Consider the following 27,823-nt stretch of genomic DNA (forward strand, 5'->3'; position numbering starts at 1 on the left):
AACTCGCTAACGAAGCGTTTTCGGACTTTAGGTGAACTTTTTTCTTCTTTTTAGCCTCAAGAATGAGTTGCCAACGTTTGCCCTATCCTCCTGAATCACCTGTATTTCCTTGATTTTGGGCATAAAAATAATTTCAAAATGAAAAAAACTCTCTCTCTCTCTGCGTGCAGGTGAGTGTGTATGAGCACGCGCGCACAATTGTCAATTGTCAACGTCTCTCTATCACACTTTCTCTCTCTCTGCGTGCAAATGTGTGTGTGTGTGTGTGTGTGTGTGATAATAGATATGAACAGAAACTGTCAATTGTCAATGTCACTCTGTCTAACTTTCTCGCTCTCTGCGTGCAAATGTGTGTGTGTGTTGTGTGTATGTGCGCGCGCGCGTTTATGTGTTATTTTCCGATAGAAATAGTGACTCTCTCTCACACACTATCATTCTATTACTCTTTCCATCTCCGTCATTCTCCACCCCTCACTCTTTGTCAATGTGTGTGTGTGTGTGTGCGCGTTGATATTTTTCGATAGAAAAGTGACTCTCTCACACACACTATCTTTCTATTAGTCTTTCCGTTGTACTCTACCACTCTCTCCTTATCAATGTGTGTGTATCTGTGTGTGCGCGCGCGCGTAATTTATCGATAGAAATAGTGACTCTCTCTCACACATTATCTCTCTGTTAGTCCTTTCGACGGTTCCGTCGTACTCTACCACTCTCTCTTTTACAATGTGTGTGGGTGTGTGCGCGCGCGCGTGTGTGTGTGATGTTTTTCGGTAGAAATAGTGACTCTCTCTCACGCACTATCTTTCTATTAGTCTTTCCGTCATACTCTACCGCCCTCTCTTTATCAATGTGTGTGGGTGTGTGGGCGCGCGAGCGTGTGTGTGATATTTTTCGATAGAAATATTGACTCTCACGCACTATCTTTCTATTAGTCTTTCCGTCGTACTTTACTACTCTCTCTTTATCAATGTGTGTGCGCGTGCGTGATATTTTTCGATAGAAATAGTGACTCACTCCCTACACATTATCTCTCTATTAGTCTTTTCGTCGGTTCCGTCATACTCTACCACCCTCTCTTTGCCAATGTGTGTGTGTGCGCGCGCGCGTGTGTGATATTTTTCGATAGAAATAGTGACTCTCTCTCACGCAGTATCTTTCTATTAGTCTTTCCGTCGTACTGTACCACCCTCTCTTTATCAATGTGTATGTTGTGTGTGTTCGCGCGTGGGATTTTTTTAATATTAGTACCCCACTAACAACAACCACCCTGGTTGTTGTCTGTAAGACGGTGGACACTGTAAACCTTTGTTTGTGTGAGTGGAATGTTATCGTATCGGTAAGGCACGTATGCTAGATGTTGGGAATGGTATATTTATTTTAATTTTATATTTTTCGAATCATATACAAAGTGTTTTGCGATTCCGGGTCTTTTTCTTTTTAAACCCTTATAGGGTTACCGTATTATTTTTGGTTAATTTTTTTTGTACTTTTTGTTCGTTTACAGAGTAGTGCGTGAATCCTGGGCGTTTTTGTTTTAGGTAACTGGAAAGTTGCGCTTAAATTGGTTTGGAACTTTTTGTTTTGGAGTATAACGAGTGGGGTATCGTTGGATTTGGGAGGTGGCGTAGACATTGTTTTTGTTGATAAAACACGTTTTCGGAACGATCGGGGTGCTTTACTAGTGAAAGAGTGGTTTTTGATATGGAAGAAGCGCGCGTTTACGCCGAAAAGGAGTTTAGCGTTATCTCTGATTAAGGATCACCCCCCAGATAAGGGGGGTTGTTATCGAGCCATTCAGTAGAGTCAAATATCTGGTGGTTTGGCTCGACAGCCGGAGAGCCAACAAGGCAGGTAGAACAGTGTCGGCAGTCTCAAGGCTCATGAGCAAGGTCGGCTCATGACCAAGCTCATCAAAGAGAAGCATGCTGGTGGCGGTGGCTCGGTCCGTTGCCTTGTATGCCGTGCCAGTGTGAAAGAGGGCCTTCTGCACGAAAGAGGCCATATGGAGGCTTGCGGGGCTGCAGCGCCAACTGGCAATCCGCGTTGCTAGGGCTTACCGAACGGTCTCTCCAGAGGCAGTTCCGGTGATTGCCTCGCTTCCCCCTATGAAGTTCTTGGCAGAAGAACGGTTGCAAAGAAGAGAAGGGATGACAAAGAGCATGGCTAGGAAGGAGATGACACAGTGGACGAAAAGGTTAATACCAGATATCAGGCCTTGGCTCAGACATGAGCACAGGGAACTCACGTTTGAGTTAACCCGATTTTTATCGGGGCATGATAGCTTTAATAGCTATCTGTACGGCAGGAGGAGATGGTCGTCTGAAAGTTTCCAGTATTGCGGACGGTGGTATACTACAGAACATAGTGTCTTCCAGTGTCCAAGGTGGAGGAAGGTAGGGAGAGGTTACCGCAGATAATATAGTGGGGTAATGCTTCATGCATTACCTCCACAATATTATGGTTTCATGGTCGGCTCGACTATAAATTCTATGCGACACAGAAACATTATAACACCTTCAGAGATATATGTATTGTGTTCAACAATCCACGAAACTGAGATAACTATCAAACACTATTATGCTCAGTCAAATACATCGCATGCAACCACCAAGGCTTTTGTGAAGTAAATTTTAAAACTATTTCATACCCTCCGTACTCACATTTGGCACACTGTGATTTTCACTTGTTTGTGGAATTAGACAGATGTTTAGGGTATTCATTCATTTCATTACAGATGATAAACTAAAGGAAACAGTAACATTGAATGAAGGAAACACACCGTACTTCTTTGACGGAATGAGAAAACCGGTTTACCTTTGGGACAAATGCGTAGCAGTACATGTGACTACATGGAAAAACAAAGATGTAAGTTTTAATAGCAAAAAAATGAACTTTTATGCCATACATGTTTCATTTGATTATCTCTTTTCATTTGCAAGTAATGAGCAACTGTGCATTATATTATTTCATCCACCTGTTCATTGTTTTTATTCATAACTAATAGTACTTTGATTATAAAAATATAGTTGCAAAAAAAGTTGAATACATTATAAAAGTGTATTTTTAAAATTTGGCACTTAAGCTAAAATTTTTAAATTATTCATTAGCTTATTTTGCTGAGAGGATATGTATATATATATATATGTGTGTGTGTGTGTGTGTATGTGTGCATGCTATAAAATAATATTCATTCATACAAAAACAATTGGGCTAGGCAATTAAAATAAATAAATAATGCCTCTCATTTTATAATTTGTAAAAAAAAAAACAATAAAACATTTTATTTGCAAATAACCAAACTGATTGTCGTCTGGAAAATATGACTGGATTGCTGGCAAATAGTTTAAAGGAATTATTGTTGTTTTATAAATATAATTAAAATGTAACCTAAATACTTATTTTTATAGTTGCTTTTATACAGTCTCCTATAAAGAAACTTTCAGGACATTTGTGATGAAAATAATGAAAACATTCATATAATCATAAGTCTGGAAAGGTTTTGAGTAATGGCTAACAAAATATTTAAAACTGCAAACTGCAGTAAACAATTTTAAAATAAATACAAAAATTTATAAAACAATATTTTAACTGTGTATATTCAATAATTTACAAACGTAAAACAAAATAATTATGTAAAAAACTAAATTGAAATGCGTTTTACATTAGAAATATTTTAAAAAATTCTATTGTACAGGTTGAGCAATATAGCTGGCTAACAAAGGAAACTGTACTTAGTTTAAATGTTAAACATTTTTCTTTATGGATCTTGTGACGTGACGGAAATTCAGAAACTGCTAAATGGGAATAACAAGGGAGATTTCCTGTATGGCGGATTTCAAATACGAAACGTTTTCTTCAGTATATCAGCATTTAAGAATGAAACTGTCATTTCTAACGTGTCTGTTTTCTACTGATCACCCAGTAAATAATTGTGTTAATTATAAACATCAGATGATTAGCACATTCAGCATAGCCCAGGCACTACTACAAGGCGAATTTCATGTCGTACTGGCTTGTCGAAAAACAAAGTGTGGCGAACCTATGATAAGGCAACCATTATCATTCCGCCTGCAGAAGGTTCAAAATTTGTGGTCAATAGATTACTCCAGCGGTTAAATTTCTGTCACTGGATTTTATACAATGCTGATAAGGTAAATTCAATTTTAATTACTAATAATGCCACTTTTACGAGAAACTGAGTCTTCAATTCAAAAATATTTATTTATGGAGCGAAGACAATCATGGTACTGTGGAAATTAATTTCAAACGTATATTTCACATTAATGTTTGGTATGCCCATTATATACCATAAATTCTAGTACCGTTTATATTCAATGAATATGTTACGGGAGATGTTCGTTTGTTAAAAAATAATTTGCCAGCTCTTTTGGATGACTGGATTGGACAAGAGTGGTCCAATCAATTGGCCACCACCATCAACTGACTTAACACCATTAGATTACTTCATTTGGGGTCATGAAAACAATATTATACCGATAAAAAGTTAATTCTAAAGGAGAGTTACTCATTAAAATATGAAAGGCAATTGAATTTATACAAAAAAATCCAGAGATGATACAGAAAGCCACCTTAAATATTTTACGTAGGTAGAGCATTGTCTACATTGTGAAGGAGGGAATTAAAAAAAATTACTGTAACTGAGTAACAGAATAACAATTCTGTTACCATTTATCATTTTGTGCATTTTCTTTATTCTGCTATATTAAGAATTATTTTTATTAGGTACAGAAAGAATCTGAATGAAATTTTTCACTACCTGTAACTCGATAGCAAAACGTTTTCAGACCTATGTTTATGTGCTTATTTTTCATTATTTTCACCATTAGAACATGTCGTGAAAGTTTTTCCTTTTCTTCGTGGGACACTCTGTATTACAGCATGACATTCACGGATTAAAAAAGAAAAATTGCAAATGAAAATCAGGAAATTATTAAATTCGATAATCACAGAAATTGATATTTAACAAATGGGATCTGTTGTTGACTCCTTAACTTCATGTACATGTTTGGTCCCAAGTGATACTTTGTAATTCTTAGAAAGTCTCATCAGAAAACTACTGCAACATGCAACAGGTCGAGGTGAATAGAACATACTACATGTCCTGAAGAGTTTGAAGTTGAAACCATACCGCATCACAGTTATGTAACATCTGAAGTAGTTGGACAAGCGATAACATTTAACTTTTTGTCGCAGGTTGTTGGCTATTGTTGCAGATGGTCGATTGGATCTGTTTATGTTTATCATGTCAGATGTGGCGTAGTTTCGTTTTTCAAAAAATCTAAACCTAATACATGACCAGAAAAGTATGAGATGCGCTGTGCTTGCCGTACATGTTACTGGTCCAGTTTATGACACCACAAATATCCTACATGAGCATTTTGGATGACTTTGCTCAACAGTTGACAGAATGTGATCACTGCGTCTTCCAGCAGGATGGGATGACCTGTCTGATGTCTGAGAGGCCACTTGCTAATGTTTATGAACTGTTTATTGTTGAATGAAAGGCTTAAGGTTGCCACAGTCACCAGACTTGTGGACATGTAACTTTTAATAATAGGGAATTTTTAAAGGAGTATCAAACAATCCGATTCAACATCGATGAACTGAAGGAGAAATTAGGATGTGCATTAACAGTATTGCCTTGGTGGAATTGACACACGTATACTCGCATTTGTTAAACTGTGCAGTACACGCACGTGTTTAGCTGTTAGTGGAAACTATTTTAACATTTACTCTGAAGATTAGTTCAGGTATGTTATAATCTTACATACATTACTGTATATAGTGGTGGGACTAATTTTTTGTGACTCTCTGTATTTTGATTTCTATTATTGAATATGTTGACATCATCCTAAGTTATCGCTTGAATACTTCAATATTTGCTATGTTATACTACTTATACGTTAAACAAATAAAATTGGAATAAAATTCCCAGGGGGAAAATTTAGAATTTCCCAGTGAAAAATGTTATCTTAAACAATCTATTATTAGAAAAGTATGGACAACATTAGACTGAACAATAAGTATTACAGAAACATATCCTCCAATATTACACTTTTAAATGAGTACCTCCTTTTTAAATATTAAAAAATGAAATATTTTTCTTGAATCTGTATAATAAACAACAATTTTTTTTGCACTTATTCAACTAGGTTAGGTTAAAAAGAATTACAATGAATACACACACTATGTATAAATCAATAATTTATCTCAAACATATAAATTAACTTACATATACATAACTTCTATTTTTTTCTTAGCACTAGAAATCAGTCACAAAAAACCATACAACTGCATTACCATCTCACAATTAAGGACTGATGCTGACTTTAGAGGACTCACTATCTCATATATATATATACCCGCACCCACACACACATACCACGCAAATGAGGGAATTAGATGACATATTAAGAACACCAGTGAATGTTTAGAATGGGTTTAACACAAACTTTTAGCTTAAAACAACTAATATTCTCAATACAGTTTTTCCTTGTTCTTTAGACTTCAAACAAAAGGGAACAACACACCAAATTTGAACATACATTTTCAATCAATAGATAGTAAAAGGCAAACCTAACAAAGAAAAATAAAATAAATGCATTCTCTTGTTTATACTTATATGAACAGTCAAGTCGAGCCTTTCTAAATTATATATAAAATATCACTTCATCACAAAATTATTTAAATCAGTTTGGTCTTTTATTTTAATTACAATTCATCATGATCTTCCTTATCTTCTTCATCATCATCAGCTCCTACTTCTTGTGGTTTTTCGTCGCTTTCACTATCACTTATGTCTTCTTCTTCGTCTTCCACCTAAAAAAAAATATATATAACTTTTCTACTAACATAACAAGATATGGTTAAACAGTCTAACCCAGTTGTCCTTTAAATTCCACCTAGGTAATGAGATACGCATAAAAAAGACTGTACACTAAATTTTAAACTACAATCACGAGTAAAATAAGGGAAATAGGCCACAACACTTAAAATAGCTTTCTTCAGTGTTGTTTCTATCTGTATGCCAAATTTCAGGTAAATCTTTTAGTCGATAATTAAAAATAGAAAAAAATTGAATTGTTCAAATACACATGAAAATCAGAAGTACCTGACAGCTGTTTGTAAAATACCTTATCAAGTTTTACTGTACAAAAGGTGGTATTAAAGTTGTAATGCACCACCACCATCATCATCATCAGCTCTATTGTCTAAGAAGCTGTACAAAACTGTCTTCTTAATTAATGCTGAATTTTTAAAAGTATGTCATAAATAATATAAAATAAATACTGATAAATGAAAATATTATTACACAATACAGTTATTGTAATAATAGCAATGATTATTATTGTAAGTTAATTGTAATTATACAATTATTATTTCAATTATTATACACTGTGGAACTGAATTACAGTTTTTGAAAAGAAATTGACTGTGAAATTACTATGAAATGCATTAAGTTGAATATAACACGTGAATATTGGGATCTATTCAGTGTTAATACTATGCTGCACAATTTAAGGAATACAATGTTGTCTCAGACAAATTTTTATTCATTCCATTATATATACTATTATGAATCTTTCAATAAAATTTTATGTATTATAAATCATTCTTCAATAACCACAAAATGCTATTCTCATTTTATACATTATTATTCTCTACATTCAAGCATTTGACACTTGGCAAATATTTATTAAAATTTAGCAGAACCGAATATAAACCAAGGATTTCAGATACCTCACAGCATCCAATAGTAAAAAACACGAACATCTTTATATTTACTGTTCAAGATGGATTCATTAATTTAAACTATCAAATCAGTAACTCATAACAACTGGATCTGAAAGCATTTCTGTAATTTTCAATCATAATCTCTAATTTAAAATTACAATATGTCAAGGCTTCCATAAGGAGCAATCCATAATATCCATGAATTTTAGAAAATTCATAATATCAGATGAACAACAAATTTTAATTGGAAAAATTCTTATTTTCGGATTGATAGAGAACATTATTGTAAATTAAAAACATTATTTTAAATCATTTTAAGTACAGGTTTGTAGATTACAAATTGAAGTAAACCATTTATATTTATAAATGGATCAAGTGAATCTACTACACTTGATAATTAGAATTTGATGAATTTATTACTTAATGTGAGATCTATTCAAAAAACAACCTTATTTTTTTCTAAAATTCAACTTATTGAATTATTTTTATTATTCTTATTAGAATTATTCTTTTTTTCCTTCCTATTGTTTGCAATTTTCCTAATACCCTTTCCTCTTCAACAAGCAGCTCCAGAAAGACTTTTCCAAATAGCTTTCAGGGCATTCTACAAATTTTCTTTTTTAAACTCTATTGTTTCAAATCTCTTTTCTTTTGATGACAATTTCAATTTTGGAAATAAAAAAGCCAACCAAGGGCTAACACCCTTGGTTTAACGTATACATGTGGTGAGTTTTTTTTTTTACAAAGCTCTAGCACAAATGAGCAACGACCTGTTGGGTGGTGCATTATCATGGTAAAGGAATTACGAGTTGTCATGAGATTCAGATATCTTCTTCCTCACATTTCCTCAGAAATGATGTCTTCTAGCTAATGTCTGCCCTATTGCCCTGCCGACTTTCTACCCTGTTCATAGGAACTCATGACAACCCTTTTGTCAAAAATAAAAACAAAAAAATTCATCAACTTTGTATTTGAATGAACAGAGTTAACCCTCTTGAATAATTTTGTGTGATTAGGTAAAACTTTTTCTAAGGCTTAATACAAAATTTGACTGCCACTCTTAGTTCATAGATGTCACCATGGGAAAACACACCAAACATCTACTTCAAATGAACACTACACAAAAACTAATTATTGTACAAACATGACCAGTATGGGGAACTGTGTTAATTCCTGTATTATCCAACAATAACTACATGTCTCAAAATATATGTCAGCAACAGAGAAAAAAGTTAAAAACAGAATTCATGTATTTGTCACCCTTTAATATTAAAAAACAAATAAACACTGATATATTTCTCTAATGAGCATGTCATATGTCATAACCTGTATTTTTGGAAGGTGTATATACTAAATAATACATATTTGAAAAAATTATGTATAAATCAAATAACTCATGAATTATTATGTTAAGAAACTTTTATTAGAATTGTATAGAACTAGAGAGAGGGGGAAGAGAAAGACTAAGTTTATTTTCAATTTAGAATAAAAATGAGTATTCAGTCACATTTATTTTATCTTCTGCATTTGGATAAAGAGCAAAACAAAATTATAATAGGAAATAGATCACAATAACAGCAACAAAAAGACTTATATTTGTTTTAATTAAATGAATATTCATCATTATCTTATTGCTACAAAAAAAAGTTACATATATATATATATACATACCTGTTCATATTCTGAAATTCCTAAAGTCTGTTTCATCATGCTTTCAACAGTTTGTGCGAATTCTGCTGTATCTTGCAGTAAATAACCACTTCTCAATGTCACTGAAACAAAAATAAGTAATATTATCAAAAGTTTGAACCCGATGTAATAGAATATAAAACTAAAATTACCCAAATCATTAATAGATAATCATCATCTAAGATACAAATGGGTCATTCCATCTCTATTCAACTGTACTAGCTTACCCACCAAATCAGATTTTGATGAAAACTAGCTTGTTTGTGCTACCTGTAGAGGTAAGTAACCACACCAAATTTCAACTCTCTATCTCATTTCATTATCATGTTACAGCCATTCAAAGTTTTGAGGTCTATCACATTTTGCTAGTTGGATATCGCAAGATAAAAAGCGTCTGTAAATAAAAAAATAATTGTCATTTGTTTATTTTTCATCCAATTGTGAAATTTTGCTCTTAACCTATGGGGATTTTAGGGAAAAATATAACATTCTTCTAAGTGTAATGAATTTGGAGAAAAAAATCTTATTTTTGTTTCTCTCAAAATTTAAAAAAATGAAAACACAGTTTAGCGTTAAACTCAATATAGTCGCACAATATATGCAACAAAACAAAAATATATAATATATGCAATATACCAGCTACATCAGAAGAAGACTGCTTAATGTGTTTGAAAGTCAGTCACATCCTGAAATAATATAATACAAACATTTGAATAAATAATTGTTATTACTTTTTTTAATTTATTAGAAAGTGTGTACTAAAGCATTTATCGTAAATGTTATGTGTTTTATTTAAATAAAAGTAAATTATTTTGTAGTCTGAAATCAACTTTTTTGTTTCAAAATCAGCCATATGCAAATAAAAAATTGAATTTCCTGCTAAATGTACATGGTTAACTAAATAAAATTTTTATTATTTAATTAGGAGTGACTTATTCTATAGTGAAGAAATCGAAATTTTAGCTATGAAAATTTTACTGTCCCAGGTTTTCTGGTATCCTAAAAAATTGAATGAAATGGCTGTAGCTGATTTTGAAACTAGGCTACTCAAATATATTACTAAAAAAAGTTCAATTACTTACAGTTTACTAGTATTAATAAAATTCATAAAAGTAAAGAAAAACTCACAAAAACCACTATACACTTACACACACAATAATATTTAAAATCCTAAGCAGTATACACCATGCTGTTTTCTAAGGAAGTACAAGTACTTCCTTAATAAGTGACTGACTTGGCAAGCCAAGAATAGCTTGTCTGATGACATGCCTGTCTAGACATGTTCTGTTTCTACTTGCACAGTTCCAGCAGCAAACAAACATGACTGAACACTCTGAGCCTCTTTCTACTTGCAGCTTTCTTATTTTTGAGCTTAAGAATTTTATCAAATAATTATTTATTGCTCTAAAAATAGTGTAAGTGGCAGTTTAATAATTGACATAGTTCCTACAATGGCTCAATGAGTAATTTTACAAACTTTTACATTTAACTTAAAAAAACTATACAACGGAATGAAAAATCCAAAAGTTTATTTATTTATTTACATTACAGCCCATTTCATAATGATTATGTAGGGAAAAAAAATTTGTGATTATTCCTTTACCTTGAAATATTGAGTTTGCTAATCCATGTTTTCGTTTTTAAAAAACTTAGATATAAAAATAAGATTTTTTTCTGCCAAAATCATTACACATAGAAGAATGTAATATTATTTTTCTCTAGATCCCCATAATTAGAGCAAAATTGAAAATTTCACGACGATTGGATGAAAAATAAACAAATGACAAATTATTTTATATTTACAAGTGCTTTTTAACTTGAGACATCCGACTAGCAAAATGTAAAAAACCTCAAAATTTAAATGGCCATAATATGACAACAAAGTGAAATACAGAGTTGAAATTTGGTACGGTTACTTCCCTCTATAGGTACAACAAACAAGGTAAAATTTCATCAAAATATGAGATGGTGAATAAAAAAACTGTTTTTTGTGGTTGAATTGACATGGAAATGATCAACATACACGCAAGACAAAGTTTTTAATTTTTTTTTTTAAATCAAAGCAATTACATTTTGGTTCAAAAACACATTAAGATTCTGCTGGCAGTGTTTGTAATAGAAATAAAGTAAAATATAAGTGTGAAAATAATAATCTCTTATGTATTTTGACAATAACAATAAGAAACTAATGCTAATAATATAAATATTATGAAATGCAAGTTGAAAAATTTTTTAGCAGAGTAAAATTACAAAGTTAGATAAGAAGTACTAAAAGCAAATAAGCTGAAACAAAGTCTTTTAATTCAATAAAAAAATTTAGTATCCTATATAAAATTAGGAAATAGAAAGAATTTTTAAATAGTAATGCTGATGGGAATAAAACTTGGATAATAGATACATTAGAAAGAAAGTTTTTGAGATGTGCATGAAAATAAAGTTAATTAAGGAAAACTCAATATGAAATTTTAAGATGAGTTGGAGAAAAGAGGAAGTCTGTCAAATTTTTTTTATTCAAAGTAAAAAAATGAGGTGTTTCAGAAGAAAATTGGAAAGGCCTACAGAGAAGTATTATTATACATTAGAGAAATTAGTAACCTGTGCCGTAATCTTATTACCATAAAATGAAATATTAAAGAGACAAATGAATGTACAAAATTATTATTCATTTAATGATAATGAAATTAATGCTACTTTCAGCATAATTCCCGATTACATTTAGGCACATGTCCCAACTTACTCCATTGATAAAGAATTATTCACTTTAGTGCCTGAGCCATTTATATACCGCATTCCTGACCGATTCATTATTGCTGAAATCAGTGCCATGTAAAAACTGTTTTAGAGGATCGAACATCTGTCTGATGGTGTGAGGTCAGGACTATACGGTGGATATATCAACACCTCTCAACTTGACAACCTAAGAGTATAAATTTTCTCAAGCAAAAGCATGCTTGTGCAGCATAAAAGCAGGCATTATCGTGCACAAGAATTACGCCTGAAAATATCCTGGTATTTCCTCCAGGATATTTCCTCTTATTGCAGCACTTTTACTTTAGTCCAGCGTGTCACAGAAACATTCACCATTGATTTTACTTTGTTCTTCTAAACGATTGCAATAAATTGGGCCTTTAAATTACTTTACATCTGAGACATCAATTTTGAATTCATTCTTAGAGGGTGACCATGAATCCAAGTTTCACCGCAAGTTATGTAAGGTAAAATAGCTTCACCTTCAGCTAAAAACTATTGTTCTAAATTCCATACACGAGTGAAATCAGGTAGATGTATTTGTGATTCTGAATCAACTCCTTGGAATCCAGTCTGAACATGTTTTACAGTAATTCAGCTTATCATGGATAACCGGATGGGCATTAACAATATTTGCACTACAAATTTCCTAAATTTTTATGCGTTTATCCTTGTGAATAAGATGAATAATGTGATTTTGCAAAACATCAGTCAAAACTTCTACCGGTCTTCCACTATGATGAAAGTCAGTCATATTTCTGATTGAAACTGAACTCTTCTGCCCGATTTAAACTGTCCAATCAACTTATAAAAATTTGCATGATGATGGATTATAATGGAAATTTTATTCAAACAGCTGATATTTTCTGTCAGGGATACCAACTTAAACATAACTTTTCTGTTGTTGTCTCTTTAATTATTAATAACCCTCATATGTTTAATACACTAAAAATAGTTTCAAAATTATAAATATTTATAAAACAATTGAACGGATGGCTGGTAGATAACAGAAAATACGCTATTAAAAAAAAGTATAATTACTACTAGTGCTCAATAAAAAATTGTTATTATTTACATGTTCTGAACATCATTAAAGCAATATCACTAGCAACCGAGTCATTAGGATCATCAGAAACCCTACGTTGAAGTTCCTTAATTAAAGGATGTCTAGGATTGATTTCAAGAGTTTTCTTTTGTCCTAAATAGAAACTATGCTGAGGATCATCTGCTTTTTGATGTGCATTTGATATCGCCAATCGTTCCATATTACCAGTCCAACCAAACATACTAGCAAACAGTGCACGAGGTGAATCCGTTAATCTTTCTGATACCATAGCCTTAGCAATCTGTTAAAAAAAGTGAATAAAATAAAATAAAATTTACTGTATCAAATTCTAAGGTATATCTTTTTAAAGTTTACTTTAACTTCAGTAATAATGTAAAATAATTTGTTTTTTAGGATGTTTCTAATAGCATCATAAATGGATATTCTAGACCGTTCTCAATAATTAATTTAAAAGATATTCGGACTGTTTTTTTCTACAAAATTCTGTATAGAAACAACTGAATTAAAAAATTCTAAAATAAAATAATAAAAAATTATACATATTTTCTAATAAAATTTTTAAATATTTTTTTACAAGAAGACATCCTAGCAGAAGATATTTAATTTAAATTACAACTCCTGTGACATTTTTCACGGATATTATGAAAGAAATTAATGTTAAGCGTGAACAATTTTCTTGATTTTATAAACCACAGTTTAAAACTATTATGGCTACTCTGTTCTTTCATCATTCTGTAAGGCAGAACAGATATGTCACTTCACATTTTATGACAATTTTCACATTTTACCATGTAAAATGAATAAGAAGTCAAATATCTAGCTGTACACACAGTTATTTCTTAAATAAAACACAAATGCTACAATAAAAATCTTACATCTATATTACATGAAACTAAAAATTTCAAGCTTTCATCTAGTATGAAAACCAGCTAGTTCTAAACTTACTTAACGAATGAGCAATGTATTAACCGTGGTAATCTTGAAATACAGAACTTCCAAACTGATAGTAACTCAATCAAGAAGTCCAATGGTTAGTGAAACTGAAATTTTACAAAAAAAAAAAAAACATACTACAAAACCAACAATTACCTTATCCTTAAGTCCTTTATCCATAAGCCAGTTTGTAAGAGTTTCAAATTTGCTCTTAAGTGCTTCAACCTTCTTTCCTTCTTCAGGTAAAGTAAATCCTTCTTTGGCAACATTTTGGAATTTCTTGCCTTCAAATTCAGGTAATGCAGATAATGAATATTCATCAATAGCTTCAACCATTTTTTTTTTTTTTTTATTTTATTTTTTATTTTTTCTTCAACAAATGGGGAGGTTTCAACCTAAAAAAAAAATATGTATGTTTAAAATAATGATGTTAATCTAACGTAAGGGCAAACAAATAAAAATGTTATCTTAGAGATTATTATGAAGAAAATACTTCATGCAAATATTTTATTGAGAATAAGAGTATACTAAATTTCAAGAATTTGGAAAAGTTCAAAGTATATCTTATGGAAGACATGATTTCTTAAAAACAATGGAATTGTTGAACTACATGTTTTTGAACACACACATTCTTTAATAAATTGTTCAACTCTAAACAAAACTATTCTTATTGCTTTTCTGTAACAACAGAAGAGAAATATATCTAACATGTAAGAAATTTATAATAATAGTACCTCTCATTTCATTAGAATTTTCTGTAAAATATAACTATTATAGATACAAAAGGTTTGAAATCGAATCTTGTTCAAATTAAGGAAATTGATTTATATCTTTCTAGACCAACATCATTTTCTTTTCTCTTTCGTGTTTATGAAACAGCAGCAATTTGAACACATCTTAAAAGTAAAAGAAAGAAATACATATCTAAAATTCTAAATAATTTTAAAAAAATCTTTTTTAGACTTTCATAGTAACTTTAAAACAGTAACAAGAGAAATCTTACTTTTAATTATCGATACCAAAGATAAATTTTAAAAAATCTTACGATTAAAGAAATTAATACCTCCTGTCTTGAAGCACCAGCAATATAGTAGAGTTTGTTTTGGTTTCATTCTTGATACGTAATCAGATAATGTTGTCATTCCCTCTTTACTTGATGAATGGAATCTTAACAGTTTAGACAATCTTGATCTGTTACTTGGATCTTCTACAATGCCCAATTTAATACAGAAACAAGAACAGGAAAAGTAGTAAATGAGCTATTATAATATTAACTTTTACATCCACTAAGATAAAAGATAACCAGAAATATGAGACGTATACAATATTATAAATATTATGCAATGTATAATATTAAACTTTATATCCACTAAGATATAAACATATTAAGAAAACTGTTAAGCCTGTTTTTCTTCAGAAGACATATATTCCATTTCATTCCTAATATATATCCTACACAACAAAAGAGCATTTGTGTTTGACTGAAAAAAAATAAAAATAAACATAATTTTTTATGTAGTTTTTATAAATAATTTTCTACTGCCATAAATGTTGACAGCATTAAAAATTTACAATGTAAAGAGGGACTGCTTTTGTCTATTTGAAAAAAGATATTAATGAAACCTGAATGGTTTTGTTTTCAAGAGGAGCAAAAAAAGTGTTCTCTAGCGAACACTGCTCTTTAGTAAGAAAATTTAAAAACAGATATATAAAGATTCAGAACATTTAATTTTCAGATTATCAAAATGTTCTTGTAATGTCAATCTATTATAATGCATTTAAAAACAGATATCACAGTCATATTACAATTTTTAAGGATTTTCGGCGAGTAATAGTATAAACAAAAAGGATTATTTATAATAAAATAAATAACTAACTGATTTTTCTTTTTATGTATGCTTGGCTGCATCTTCCATTTAAAAAAAAATACTTGTATTCATTATGCGTAATTGAAAAAAGTGATATAGATAATTGAAAAACCTAGAATGAAGGCAATTGAAATAATTATTTTCTCATTTTTACGAGACGTATCCAGAAAGTAAGTACAGTTTTCTTTATTAAAAAGCAAACATAAGTTTCAACAGAATAACTTTATAATTACATGAAAAAGCATATCTTGAACTATTCGTCTACCTAATTTCAAGCATTACTAAAGTGCTTTTCATATTTTCCTATCGGTTTTTTCAATCCTTCCTCAAAGAACAGTGCCACCAGTGAAACACCACTGCTCACTTTTGTACAGCATTTTCGCATCAGTACTGTCATTATAGTGCTAACCAGCAAGCCATCACTTTAGCTTGAAAAGCAAACGGTAGTCGCTTGGCGTCAAGTCAGGGGTATGTGGTTTGCTCCCAGCCAAACTATTCAATCAGACTCTTAAGTTTCACTGCCAACATGCAAACAAACATTATCATGAAGGAACAATCCCATGATTGAGCATGAGCATACCTCTCCTGTTTTGGATTGCATGACATGTTTTTTTAAGACTACCGTAATAAAGTGAACCATTTATAGTCTCACCTTTTGGCAAGAAGTCAACCGACAAAACTTCTTTCTTCTCCAGAATACTAAGTACTTGATATTTTATGTTGACAGTAGTTTTAAACTTCTGTTTTATTTTTTTTCCAGAGTAAGACTATTAATGAAACCCAACTTTCAAAATTGTCTGTTAAAATTCAAGGAACTCAATATATAATGAAGAAATTATAAACCTTCGATTTTCTTTAATTTTTTCATCTATTTTAACCAAATCATTAATCACTATGGAAGGGCACCAACTTCTTTGCTACTATATACAACTTCTTTGCGCACTACATTACCTGTCATTGAACTGCTGCACCGACTTTCTAACCGTTCCATCACTCATAGCTTTTTCTCCATACACTTCACTAATCTGATGATGATCAGCAGTTTTGACATTTCTCGTATTTAAAAACAGGTAACTACCCTAATTTCACTATCAGCAGGATTCTTCATCGATTTTAACATTTTAAACATCGTTTAAAATAACTTTCAACTGAAAACAAACAAAGCTGTATTTGTAATGGTGTCTATCAAAAGCCAACCGATGTAAAAATGCGGTGAACATGCCGCAGAGCTGCAAGTGATAAAAAAAAGTTACATATTTTTTTGGATAAGCCAGGTATATTCTAAAAAAAAACTATTAAATATAAAAACTCACTTAGTTCAATATTCCTTCCAGAAAGTATCCACATCTTCCCCTTCCAACTTTTTAATCATATCAAGCACCTTTCTAACCAATTTCTTTTTAATAACTTAATTTGTGTTGTAATGTTTCACGAGAAACGTTTAACGGGAGATCATCGGAGTCAACAACACCACGTATAAACGCTAAATATTTAGTAAGCATGTCAGCAAATTCATCCATAATAAAAACTGAAAAAGAAATAATAATAATTAAAAATAAAAAATTTAAGAATATATAGAATTTCATCACACTTTTTAATCCAAAGCAAGCACATATTAACAGGTACATTTAACCAATGAATTATTTTTTATCACCAACCAAACAACTGTTTCAGTACAAGTTCTTATTCATTACCTATGAAAGAATCATGTTAAAATTTAAAAAAGATATTTCATAAGGAAATTGTTTCAATTTTTATTATGTTTATAATAGATTAATATAATACATCATGTTCTGAATTAAAAAACCTTTGCCACACATATGTTACAGCACAGATAGATCATAATAAGCACATTTAATTGGCTTACACATATCATGTGCATTATAGTTCGCCTTAATACAAAATTCTTTTATTTACTTCTTTTTTTTTTTTTAATGAGCTAATGTGAACAATAAGCATATTTCATTGTGTTAATACATTTTTTCCATCTTATAGTTAACAAAACATCAATAATAAAAAAGATATAATCTTTCTTTTAAAAAGAGATCTTAATACTACTGTTTATTATTAAACTGTTCATAAACAATAGTAGTAGATTATGCAATGAGCCTATAATATAGCCATTAAGGTATGCATTGATGCCATTAATTTGAAGTAAGTTATGACACGAGGCAAGTGCCTATACTTTGCAAGAGTGCATTACTAGCTATTATAGAAAGTTGCATACCGTATTTTTTGTACGGCTGAGAAATAATTGGATCAGTGAATTAAATCAGATAGAAATAATTGTTTATGGAACTTTTTTTAATTTTTCCAAAAAATACATTAAACAATAAGTTCTACATTTTGTTAAATATTGGTCTGCGTTAAAGACATTTCTTCCTCAGAACTCAATATAATTAAGAAAAGGATGAACAGTATACTATAGAAACTTAGTTACCAACAGACGTACTTTCAAATTAACCTCTGCTTGCTAACTACTAAATCAAATTAAAATCAAAGTAAAAAAAACAGCTGAAAATTAAACATAATCGCTTCTGATTGATAAGTGTTTGAAAAAATAGGCTTTTGATAAGTTGACCCTCATTATGATACAGGTTCCAGCTGCGTAATTCAAACGTTGCACATACAGCCGTAGAAAAAGCAAGTTTATCTAATTTTATTTTTACGATTTATTTATCAATTTAGTAAAATTCCTTACACTGACTTTTATACATAAATAATCATTTACTTAATCCAATTATAAATGTATCTCAAAATACTTCACTAGTACATGTTAGAATAAATAGTACACTTTTTATTTGTAAAGTATTCATAGTTCACACTAAGTTTTATAAGTGTAGTTGGTTGATGCACAATAGTTCTTTTGTTTGGCTCTGGGTAAGTGTTGGTGAGCGGGTGTGTGTGTAACAGGTCTATATTAAAAGGGAAGGGGAATGAGACAAGCACCTGGAGTCTTCAGAAAGACATACACACGAGACATGTTTTTCATCTCATTCTGACCCAGCAACAGCTTAGTTCTCTCGCATCTAAAATACCATTTCCTCCAACTACTGTTCACAAAATTTAAAATTACTGTACTCTAATATTCACCAAACATATAAATTTAAAAAATATACATAAAAAAACAAATAACAATTACAATTTATAAAATGTATTAGTGTGATAAAATAATTACACACATATTTCATCAAAAGTTCAAACAAATAAACAATTTTTATATTTCCATTGATGTTTTGAATGTACTTTACCAACAAATACTAATACACATTCCAGATTTCATAGACAGTTTTTTCCAGTAACTCAACAAACTAAACAGTTATCTCTAAGATAAAATACTGTAGTTATGCAAAATCACAAAGTAAAAAGATTAAAACTGTATTCAATTGTTAATGATGTATAAAACTGATTAAAGATGAATAATTTTTTTGCCCGATACACAAATGCACTTTAGAAAAAAATGTGGAGAAATAGAGAAAATGGCATATTCTACACCACACATGATGAGTTAAAATTCACACAAACCTTACAAGTGATTTATCAAAACATTTGGAATAAATAAAGTATGACGTAAAGATAAGATGATCAGTCATGTAATAATAAATCACTACATTAGATTTAAAAAGTTAAACAACGTTGGCCCCAAAAATCTCTATTCAGTTAATAACTTAATCTGTTGACATTTTTCAGGCATTAACCAACCGCTCTTTGTTTATTGTAAAATTATGTCTATAATTAATTATAGATATATAAAATACTTACTTTAATATTATCAGTTTGTGTGCCGTATTTATTGAAACTGTCACTTGGCTGCACTTTAGGAAAAAACAGAAGAGATTTAAATGTCACTTTACCTTCAACAAGAGCAACAAAATGAACTTTGGACAATGGATCTTGAGTATCTTTTGTTAATGAGTTATAAAACTCACTGTATTCTTTATCTTCGACGTCTACTGGCCTAATGAAAATACATACAAAAGAATTACATCGTAAATTAAAGAACAAAAACACAAACTTAAGTTTGTATTTATTGCAACATGATATATTTGTTATTACATATTTCTAGTATATATACAGTGTTCCGGGATGTATTCTTTGAAATTCAAGTACAGATTCAAAATGAGCAGAAAAATTCATATCGACGTAAGTCCTATTTTGCTTTGTTTTATTTCTGGATGTCATTTCATGATTTTCAACAAAAAAAAATTTTTTTCACGAACGGGTAAACCTACTTTAATTTAATATGGCAAATCTAAGACTAGCGTTTTATTCTACAAAATAAAAAATTCTGAAAACATCAACTTCAAAAATTTCAAAATGGCAGCCTCTTATGATTGTAATTATTTGTTTGATAAAATTTTTACTTATAACAGAATTTATTAAGCATTTTATTTTCAACAACATGACCTCATTTGTAAAAATCTGTTGACAAACAGTCGAGTTATTGCGATAATTAACTCAGCAGCACACTTGTGCACCGTAATGCCAGGTGATCAATCTTTGCCAGTTTTATTTTCTCCTCCAAATGTAATAAAAATTATTAATAATAAATAATAATAATTTTTTTTTTTTTTTAATATTCAAATAATTCAGTAATATATTAACCACTGTGCTAATAAAATGTAATATTAAAAATTTATAAAACTAACAATTTTAACTATTTAAAGTTCACAATTTATTTTTATGTAATTATAGAATTAAATACCAACTGAAGATGTAGGTCCTGCAAAAACTGATCCTTAGAATTAATGTGGTAAGTTTAACATATCTATTTACTGTGTTTTGGCTGTTTAAATTCCATTTAATATTAAAGATATATACACACACCAACAATCAAATGACAGTGTAATAGTTTCATTTTTTCATTGAGCACAAATAGTATACGATAGTTTCAAAAACTAAAAATTTCGGATAATTCTTGAGATGAAAGAAATAAATGAATAAAAACTATCATAATCAAAAAAAAGTTTGTGGAATGAGTTTTCAAAAACATGAAAACTTTTTAGCATACATTTCTTTCAAAGTAGTTTCACACTTTTTGAGTCAATAAAATTACTGGAACCCTTTTTGAGAAACCTTCCTCAGCTGCCTGCATTGCAAGCTATGTCATCAGCATCTTTGTATATTTTCCTTGTTACAGCATAATGTGTATTTGTAAACAGAAATCAATAGCTATAATTTAGAAGCAAATCACTAGTTTATTTCATCAACAGATATCGCTCCTATAATTAAAAGAGCATTTAAGAATATGTCCCATGCTTGGAATTAACAGCTCTTTAGCTGGCTTGTAATAATTAACAAACAGGAAATATGTGTTTGAGATAGCTATAAAAATTTTTAAAAAAAATTAAGATTTAATCATTTAGCAAACATACTTGCAAGTCCAAATAGGTTTGCTATCGTTTGCCAATTCCCAATCCCAGACAGTTGTTTCAACTTTTTTTGTTTTTGGTTTATCTTCTTTTTCTTTAGCATCTTCTGCTTCAATATCTTCCTTTCTTTTCTTCTTCATCATCAATAGGTTGTTCTTCGGTTATGGTCTACACAAATAGAAAAATAAATTAATTTATAATTTGCAAAAATCATTAATATACAAGATCTGACAAGTAATATGTTTCATTGCCATTAAATAAATCATTTTTGCACTACACCAATTTGTCTCGTTAATTATTGAACGTTATCTGGTTGTGTAGTTCCACTTAACAAAGCGTAGGAAACTGGTTTCGAAAAAAATAATTTCTCTTTAAAATAGGTGGCAGTCTAAGCTCTCCAACCTTTCTGTTAGAAAAGAGTTGTTACTTTACAGTCCTTCAATAAAAGTTTGTTAAAGGAATAAGTAAGAGTCCGAATTGTATTCTTGGTATTTCTATCTGAAATTTTTTAAGATTTTTAAAGAATAATTTTTAAAGATTTTCTTTAAATACATTGCTATTCAAAATAGATACTTAGATAAGTTTAACTACGGTTCAAATTCAGCCTGCTTTTCATTAATTGGTTTAAAATTACTAACTTTTAAATAAGAATTGTTCATTAAAAAGAAAAAACAAACAAGCTTTCTCTTTGATAGTATTACAATTAAAAAAATAAAATAATAAAAATCTTTAAGAATCAATATTTTATATCTCACACTGTTCACACACAATTTTAAACTAATACTTTACAAATACAATTTTACTAATACTTTAGTAAAATGAAGTAAAGACATCTTCTGAAGAACTAAACAATCCATAATACAAATTGATAATAATACTGATGGTATACTTACTTCATATGTAGATCTAAGAACGCACAGAAATCAACCCTTTATTTTATTCACATTAAACTATACTGACAAATACTGTAAGAGGGGCCACTAAAACTTAATTTAGAATTGCGTTAGGTAAAACTGGAAAACAAGAATTAAGTACTTTCATTCTTCAGGAATATTATTTGTTCATTAAATTAATATTCCAGCTGACAAAAATCAAAAAGTTATGTTCCAGCTACACAAACTAATCTTCAAAAAATTAATAATAACAATTAAACAGTCTAGAAGTTAACCGATACACAACTTCAAGTTTCAAATTTACATTACAGTAAGAAAATTTAAAGTTGTATTAAGTAAATAAAAAATATCTTAATGATGAATGTAACATAACAAAACATAGATAAAAAAAAAAATTAACTGAATACCTTAATTCTTATTGCAAGTTCAGGTGTATTTTCTAGAACAGATGAATCAGTAGGCGATAATAAACGAATTTTATCAAGTGCATCAGATGCATTCGATATCAGCTCTCTTAAAAATATCTGATAAAGAAAAAATTATTATTGTGTTGGTTATTCTGGTCATACATATATCCTGTTAATCCAAAAATTTTTTTACTTACTGAATATATTAAAACCTTGTATTTCAAAACCTAACACACACAAGATAACATTAAAACAATGATAGAAAATAATACATATATTTTAAAGACATACCTCTTTGTTTCTATACAGTGAATTAATAATAAGCTTCATCATTCGACTAACTTCTGCTTCAAATGCATATTTCTGCGATTTTGCCCTTAATTCTTTGATTTGAGCAACATTTAAGCCATCTAATTTTATTGCCTCTTCTTCTCTAATAACTACCTCATCATCTAAAAAAAAAAAAATAAATAAATAAATAAAATAAAGGAAACAACTTATAATGATCATCATCACACTTGTACCCTAGTTACAGTAATGTTCAAACAACCAACTTATCTGGTGAACAGTAGCCAGCCAGCAATGCCAAATCAACTTCACTGTAATTATACCACCTAGTTAACTATGTATTCTATATGCTTAGGAATGCGCATTAAACACCACCATTATATACTAGTCTGTATTACATAAATAACCAAACATAGCCATATAAAACAGTACCGCTTAACCTTTTCGGGACTAACATACTGTAAATCCTAGTTTTTACTTAAACTAGGTTATCTTATTAAAATAACTCATCTTTATGTAGTCATTCTTATGTAGTATGATGTATCATACTACTTTTTTTTGTTTAAAAAAATTTTAAAACAATTTTCTTATAATAAACATAAACAAAATTAGGCCTTCCTTTGAACAAAACTAAGGACTTGACAGTTAATATATTTTGAAAAGGATAAAACACATTTGAGGAATTTTTTTCAATTTATTCAATACTTAAATTTTAAAAAAATGAAAGCCGGCGGATGATCTTTATTACTGGCAAAATGAAGCATACTAAGGATATTCAAATATCTGTCTCTGGCCATAGTTTCAGAATATTGGGGAACGTAATAGCATACCTGTTGACTAGTACTCTTTTATAAAATTTTTCTTATTAGAAATGTAGGCGAAGAATCTATTTTAAGTTTTCTACAATTTTAGCAATTATATTATTAATTAAAAAGATTCTGTTTTGGTATTAAGGTTATTCTCTGATTTGGTTTAGTGAAATAAATCATTTACGTTATAAATGATTTTGTTCATATTTGAAAAGGCTTTTTTTATTTTACTTTTAGCACAATAAGTGAAATTTAACATGTATAAATGAACTTGAAAACTGGAGTAAACATGACTAAATAAATTAAAATTTTTTGTTAGCAAAATAATGTTATTTCTACTAGTGATACAACCACATAAGATCTTGTTGAAAAAAAAAAACTAAGACAAAGGAGAAGAATAGAAACCAGTACAAAGAAAAAAATTTAAAAAAAAGATTTCGCTGCCTGATAAAAAAGAAGCATTGACAATTTTAAGTAGTCCATAATTATATTTCAATGATCAATATTGGTGGAGATATTTAATTAAGAATCAATTTTTTTTTATCATTACATTCTGGAAGTTAAAAATGAATACTTTTTGACTTTAATCCCTTTAACAGCGATATTGTAATACTAATGTTGCCATTAGTTAGGAAAATTGATTTTTAACAGGGTCCAGCTTTCTTTAAATAATTTATCAATCGATAATATATTGATATGTGCTGTCTGAAATTCCATATATATGATCTTTGTAAAAAATAAATGTGTTACAAGAATACCAATATCTTCCAAAGTGTTTAACATCATCAAATAAACTAAGTAAAACAGTTACTTACAATTTATAAATATTTTAGGTTATATCTTAAGAGATAAATAAATACACGTTAAAAAAATAACTACATTAAGATACCTCTGCTACATTCTCAAGAAATTTAACATGAAACTATAACAGAATATACTAGAATTATTCTAACAGTAAAGTATTACTAATACTGTTGAGTTTTAATTCACAGATGACATAAAAAATGTACACTTATTAAGGTTAAGAAAATTCAAAAACATACCAGTAATTAGAATTACTCCAACTACAAATAAAAACCTATATTTCATTTTTTATGTTACAATTCAATAATAAAAGGTGCAATACACCTCTATAATTATACAAGTAACACGCAGATCAAGATATTCCGGCGAATTCACGACAAAACCACAAAATGTAACAGCTTAAAGGTTTTCAGTATCTTTGTGTACAACTATAACCAATCCAAGCTTACCACGGCATTAAACCAAAAAAAATCTACCATTTGTTTGATGTTGACCAGTAACATTACAAAATCGTCACTTACATAACTTTTTTTTTTAACCTCAGAGCCCACAGTTATGCATTACTTCAGAGGATGAGATGAATGATTTGTAGCGTGTGTGAAAATGCCATGCCTAACCGGGCATTAAATAAATGGAAACCATGAGAAATTTATTTAAAAAGGACTAGAAACATACTAAACAATTAAAATTGCTCATTCAAATTGTTATATTCTAATTGACTCTTATTTTGTTTTTAATAATAAAAATGATTGAGAAAAGATCATTTTCTGTCTGTTTTTTTTTTAAAAAAGCTGACAACACAGTTGTAGGACTTTCTCGTCACATGGCTAAAACCGCATTTCAGGAATGTCCTACAACTGTGGGTTGTTTTTGATGTACGGCTTGCACAATCAACTTAATTTAAAATATTTATCATTTTATTTAAATATACTTTTTCGTTTATTTAATTAAATTATTTTAACTAAAGTGCACATGCATACCGCATTTAATTCACACAAGTGTGGCGATACTAGTGGCGACCGAATGATCGATTTTGAGACCCGGCCAGACCAAGTTACTTTTTTACACTTTAAATATTCATTTGTTTAATTCTACTGCTCACCTGTGATGTTAGAACATAGCAGCCGACTACAACAGAATTTTTTTGGATGGGGATGGAATTTGCAAATATTGTTATCTTTTTAATTAACTAATGTACTCAAGAAAAATATAACCTAAATTGTGCGAAATCTCAAGCTAGTGAGGGTTGCCTTGCACTACAGTCTCACTCCTTTAATCTTTTAAATTAAAAATTTAACAGCATCAATGCTTCATATGTAGAAGTAATCTGACAGAGTTTGGTCAAAATTGGTCCAGTAGCTCTGGAAATATAAGGTGATTTTGAGGTCAACACTGAACACTCACACACGTACATGCAAACATTAACATCTGTCTAATTTCCATCTGTTTTTTTTTGTTTTTTGGGTTCCTTAGACATCAAAACATTAACATCTGGTGAAAACCACATATGCCCAAGTTGGACTGATTACAATAGTTTCCCTTCTAGATGTATAGAGGAGTGACAGATAGAGTACAGGAGAAATCTTGCTATGGACCAAAAGAGTAATTCCTAATCTGATGGCATGCACCAGCAGAAGACATGGAGAGGTAAATTTTATATATATCATAGATGCTCACAGGTCACGACAACTTTGAGACTTATTTGCACAGAATATAGTGGCAGGGTACCCCCAACTGTATGTTTTGCATGGAGGAAAATATGGTGGAACACACTATTTTTTGTTGTTCGAAATGGGAGAATGAGAGGTTACGAGGTGGAATAACAGGGGTTGACACCCGATAACTTGATGATACATATGTTATCATCAAGTGAACAATGGAGTTTGGTCGAGGAATTCACATCCGTGGTGTTGCAAATAAAAGACCAGGAAGGAAGAAACAAGGGTATCTAGAATTAGCGTCAGGAGGACAGCCCCAATTGTGAGGTCTGGTATGCTCAGGTGTCTCAGTACCAATGAACAGCTGGGGACGCCACGGGAGATCAGGATGGAAAATGAGAAAAGACCCGATACCAATGGGAGTACTTCAGCACACCCATTAGGGCAAAATAAAGATCCAAACAGCGAGCCGACCTGCCATGCCGGACGTACTGCCGGTAGGTGGAAAGGCTCATTAAAGTAATGGACAGTCCTCTGGGTGGAGTTATACCCACCAGTCGGATCGACCCAGAGGAGGAGAAAAAAAATAAATAAAAAGAAATGTAATATTCTGTATTTATATCAATATATTTCTATCTTACTTATGCTCTTAAACTTCTAACATTCTACTCTATAGACAAATTATTATACTACATTTACATGTATGTACATGCAAGTACATATGCAGACAACACATACAACATACACACACACACACACACAAATATTAAATACTAGGTGCAGTAAGTCACTAAATATGCAATAAGTCATCATTATTTACACTTTCTAGCCAATGACACCGTGGTAATTCAGGCCCACCTTTGCCATCACTATCCTTCCTTTTATTTCCATAGCGCTTTTCCAGTCCTCTGTCACCATAGTACCCAAATATTTTTTATTCTTTCACTTGTTCTGATTACTATACATTTTTTCCTATAGGAAAAAATGAAAGAGAATGGAATGACAATGAAACAGTCCTATAGGACTGTTAACAATCTCTGAAGCATGTGTGTGCCATCAGCTAAAATTACAATATTATCCACAAATCTTAAGCGCCGTATTTTTATTTTTCACCCTCCTATACTTATTCCTTTTTCTCTTTCTTCTATACATTTATCATCATATCTTAAATGTAAAGGTTGAACAGTGTCTAAGAGAGGCAACATCCTTGTCTAACAATTTGACTTAAATCCACCTGACCAATTCTATTCTTACTTACTTTCATTGCTGCTGCTTGTCTCATGACTTTCTTTAATTATTCTGTCTTTTTAAGAATCTCCATTATTTTCTTGAATCTGTCTAGCTGCCTTCACTAAATCTATGAAACACAAACTCATTTCTCTTCTTCTGCCTAAGTATCTTTATCCAGCCATTCTTAGTAGTGTGGCATTTCTAACTGCTTTCCCTTTCTGAAGCCAAACTGTTCCTCTCCTGCATTCTCTTCCATTATTCTTACTAACCTAAAGTTTAAGACTCTAACAATATTTTAGCAGC

At 30.4% G+C, this 27,823-nt stretch overlaps 1 pseudogene; it reads right to left on the reverse strand.

Moving 5' to 3' along the window:
- Positions 1 to 6,212: 6,212 nt before the first annotated feature.
- Positions 6,213 to 25,157, reverse strand: LOC142327633 (endoplasmin homolog; annotated as a pseudogene).
- Between the last annotated feature and the right edge of the window lie 2,666 nt (positions 25,158 to 27,823).

This window comes from Lycorma delicatula, chromosome 7 (assembly GCF_047948215.1).
Source record: "Lycorma delicatula isolate Av1 chromosome 7, ASM4794821v1, whole genome shotgun sequence".
In the NCBI taxonomy this organism is placed as follows: domain Eukaryota; kingdom Metazoa; phylum Arthropoda; class Insecta; order Hemiptera; family Fulgoridae; genus Lycorma; species Lycorma delicatula.